At 30.6% G+C, this 4,794-nt stretch overlaps 1 long non-coding RNA gene across 1 annotated transcript; it reads right to left on the reverse strand.

Annotated features, from left to right (window-relative positions):
* Positions 1-1,564: 1,564 nt before the first annotated feature.
* On the reverse strand, positions 1,565-4,580 carry LOC106773937. The gene is made up of 2 exons (XR_001376690.2): positions 4,448-4,580; positions 1,565-1,980 (listed from the first exon to the last, which is right to left on the reverse strand). It is a non-coding gene; the product is annotated as an uncharacterized LOC106773937 (long non-coding RNA).
* Positions 4,581-4,794: the final 214 nt, after the last annotated feature.

Raw genomic sequence — 4,794 nt, forward strand, 5'->3', positions numbered from 1 at the left:
TCTCGTATAAAACAAATATTGCTCAACAAATTTGGATGTTGTTTCAAAGTAATGCAAGCTCCAAATCAAGTTTATTGTCAAGATTCATGAAGACTAGTCTGAATGAATTTGGAAATCCTTATTATTGGAGTTGCCCAACAAAATAAATACCTCGGTTGAATCAATCAAGCTAAATCCTTGAAACTAGAAAGTTCAGTGCTGACTAATAGTAGAACTTTCATGTTTAGTGATTACCTGTTATTTTTAGGATGAAATGATTGAATTTCAACATATATTTTCACCTCCCCAGAATAAAAGTATTAAATTCTCATCCCCAGTGTGCAATGCTGAAACTGGAGAGGACATAAATCAACCGTAACATTTAAAGTATATATATATTACAGAGCAATGGTACAATGCAAAATCATCAATGAAGGCAGTACAAGAGAAAAATCTTAATTCCACATAGAGAAAATCCTTCCAAAGTAAGACTGGTTACATAGTGAGTAGTAAAACGCGAAACTCCTAAATGCATTTCATCAAATCAAGAGCAGGTTTATTTTAGACATTGATATCTCAAAACTACTTTGGATTTGACTAATCTGAAAGCTATTTTAAATCATTTGGATTTGACAGTCAAATCCTTACTTATGGAAAACCAGGGCCTCCTTCAGGGAGGTTTAGGGTGTGTTCTTTTGTAGTAATTTGGAGGAGGAGATGATTTGAGTGAATTTGAAGGTAATATTTTTGTTGTCTTTTTGAATAGATTTGTGAGTAATTGAGAGTGAATTTGAAAGTAAAGTTTGTGAAAATTAGTGTAAGATTTGATTGATGTGATAGGAAAAAATTTGTTTAATTGGTAGAAATTGAAGATTATCAAAATATCCCTAATTATTAATATAATATAAAATAATAATTGTTAATGTTATATTTAAAGAGTAAAAAATTAACATTAACTATTAAAATTAATTTCATAATTATTAAAATTAATTTTATAATTATAAAAATTAATTTTAATATTATATAAAAGATAGTTAATAAATTAGATGAGATAAAAAAAAAAAAGTGTTAGCCTTTATATTAGAAGATATATATGTCATTTTCTTATAAATCCTCACAAATTTCAGCGTATTAGCGAGTGAATGAACAATGACGTAATTGTGCCTTTACCTTCAAATCCGTCGTTTCTGCTCATGCAAACACGACATTCAACTTAATTCCTCGCTTGCAAATCATCATGAATAGTCCAGTTCCTTAAAACGAATACAGGCTCTGTTTCAGTTTTTAAAGACTGATTGCAAATTAAGAATGGATGAGTCAATTTACTGATAAGCCACCAAACTCTAATACTTTGGATTTGGATCACATTTTGGATTACATCGTATAATCAAAGGGATGGATAACATCCTCTTTTAGTTTCAAATCCAATAGACCGTCTAATTAACACTCAATGGGTCAAAATCAATCTAATTGGACACACATAAGATTCCATATCACCTCAAACAGAGAAGAAATAACGAATCCTTCAATATGCCACTAATTTGAAACAAAACGGCAAGAAAAAAAGTTTCACAATCATAAAACCTATCTCAACTCTTTCTTCAAACAGATTCCGTGCTATTTTCAGTCACCATTCAGAGGTTCAGCAAAATTATTGAGCTTAAAACAAAGAACATGCATCTCGCACCAGCAAGTAAGTAGTAACATACATTCAACTACACTCACTTGCCACAATCTCAAAGCAAAACCAACATTGTTTCATTCAAAAAACGAAGATAAACACTTATTTTCAAAGCAACACCGAAGCATTCATCAATTCAGCACAGAACTAAAGTTTATACACCGATATATCTATATTGTGGAATAGCATTGGAGTGAATTGAAATGGCCTTCGAATTTCAAACCTCTCACTTACAATACGTCCCTCTATTAAAAGTTGCTGATCCGTTCAAGATGGTGGGGCCATGATCTCACGGCAGCGACTGAGTACCGTGGAGTAATCTGTGGAAGTGAGAGAGAAATAATAATCTTGTCTATTAATTTATATTTTAAAATAATAATTTACACATAAAAGTTCGCAGAGATAATATCTTAATTCTAAATTGTAAACTCTAAACTTATATTATTGATATTTAAGGTTTTAATCTTTTATATTATAGCAAGAGTTTTGTCGCTGTGTTTATTAATTTTAATATTTTTTATTATATCAAACTTCATACGTAAAATATGATTATTAGTTTTATCAAATTATAGATAATGAGTTTAATTTTGATATAGTATTAATTAAGTTTTTTAATAGTCAACTATTAATAATACACTTTCTAGTAATTCTTTTACACCAATTTATATAATAAGATAAAAGTAAATAATATTATTATATTTATACAATTCTCATAACTTATGAAAAATCTAATTAATATATAATAATAATTTCTTGCAATCTCAAATATATTTATACATAATATGATAGACACATTGATGGTATGAGCATCTTATCCATAAACATAAGTTATAAAAAATGAAAAGATTAAGAAAATCACTTTGCTTCTCCACTCCACCATCAAAAGTGTATCTAATATAATCAAATACTAATGCCATGATCATATTAGACCATGGGAACCATTAAAACCATCAAATTGCCAATAATGCTCAAATGGACATCAATCACTAATACCATTATGGTGATCAACATTATCCCTTTGTCATCATCACCATTGTCATCCATTATATTACACTTAGAGGACCACCACCACCACCCATTGTCATTTTAACCATCCTATTCTCATCACATTCACCATTGTTCCCAAACATAATTAATCCAATAATATTATCTTGTCTTGAGTTAAATTTGACAAAAATGACGTCTCCCAATAGAATTTTGGTGCTTATGCATGCATTTGTGCATCTTTTTTGGGATACATATCTTATCTTTACACTCACATTATACTATCATTTGGTTGTTAATGTTTGGAGACAATTGGCATTGGACATTGATGTTAAGTTAAAAGACTTTAGAAATTATGTACATAGTAAGGTTGAGTTTAGCCTTAATCAAATAAAATGTAATGTAGTTTTTCCTACACCTTTGTATAAAAAATTAATTTTTTTTTTTCAAAATCTAGAAGTTAAAAATAATTTCTAGACTGTACAATCTAGAAATTATAAAAATAACTTTAAAACTATACCATCTGAAAGTCAAAAGTTACTTTCAAATTATAAAAACTTCTAAATGGTGTAATAAAAGAACTAGTCATTTTTAGCTTTTATAGTACACACTCCAAAAGTAATTTTAACTTTTTGAATTATATAATGTAACATTTATTTTTGACTACCAGATTGAATAATCTAGAAATTAACATAAGTAAGTTCAGAAAAAAAATTGTCAAAATATAGTAAGACTGACCCAAATCAAGAATTTGGAAATTACTTCCTGCACCTCATCAAATTTCTACTCCCACCCATCAAAATGTCTTCTGTAAAAGGAGGGATTGATTGGGTTCAGGAAAAAAGTTTCCAGAATTGGTTATTGTGTTCTGAAACATAAATTTCAGAAGTGGTAGGATGCATGAAGAAAATGTAAGGTTCAGGAAGAAGCTGCCCAACAACTTTCATACATGACCCTTATCAATGTCTAGCAATGAGCTAGCACAATAACCACATTGATATTTACTTGACATTGAACAATCTACCTCAGCATTTAATGTGTCATGTCATTATGCTTGTAATACTCAGTGGACAAGCAAATGATGAAAATGGTGACATTTCATGATCTTTCACAAATGTGGGGAAACCCTAATCTTATTTTGAACATAAAATGAAAACCCTAACCCAACAAACACTAAACCAAGCACATCAACAAGTTCCTATTTTACCAACTTATAGAGAGTTCAAATGAATGGGATATGGCACAAAAACATGAAGGCGACATTGGAAAACAAGATAAACCAAAATGAAGAAAAAATGAGAGATCTATAGAGTTAAGAGAAGATGAGAACCACAAAAAGAAACTGAGTTTTTGGAAGATCCAAACGAAGAGTCAAAGATGTAGTATCCCACTTCTTAGAGAAGATAACATAATAATACCTCAGCATGTGATTGTGCATGTTAATGGCAAGTGACTTTGGGAGACATATATCAAACACCTTGTTTGCATAATGGGTCCCTTCAATTTCATTCATCTTCACCATTACTCATTTTTCATATATGACATAAAGCAAAACCCCCTTTCAAATCACCAAATTATCTCATTTAGCTCCATATCAAATTGCTTTCTTGCTATTCTCAAAATTCGTACTTTATTTAATTAGTTCAATTATAAATACTCACAATTTAACCATTGAAAAGGATATTATTAAAGTTGTTAAGAGAATACATAAATTGAATGTTGATAAACTTTAAGGATGTTATAAATAAATGAAAAAAAATAAAAAAACATAATTTTATAGACAGAGTATTTTGTAGTATGTACCTTGTGGCACTTTCATTTTGATGAAGAGGATCATGGCCTCCTCACTACCACATAATGCTGTGCTGGTTGGCTAGGGTTCTAATCACCCACCATCCATTTTTGTTGCTGTCTCTTCTTTTCCCCCATTCACCTACCCTTATGGACCTTTTCATGGACTTTCTAGTGGGCCTGGCCCACCCTCCTTCAAATGGGCCCACCCCTCCATTTGTGTTTTCTTGGTAGTCCCACTTATGTCTCAATCTTTCTTTTCATACTCCCCACACTGCTTTGTGCCATTTTGGGTAGGCTAAGTTTCCATCCATGGCAAAACCATATCTGCATGCAAATTTTGTCCTCCTTTATTTTGT

Source organism: Vigna radiata, chromosome 9 (assembly GCF_000741045.1).
Source record: "Vigna radiata var. radiata cultivar VC1973A chromosome 9, Vradiata_ver6, whole genome shotgun sequence".
Taxonomy (NCBI): Eukaryota; Viridiplantae; Streptophyta; class Magnoliopsida; order Fabales; family Fabaceae; genus Vigna; species Vigna radiata.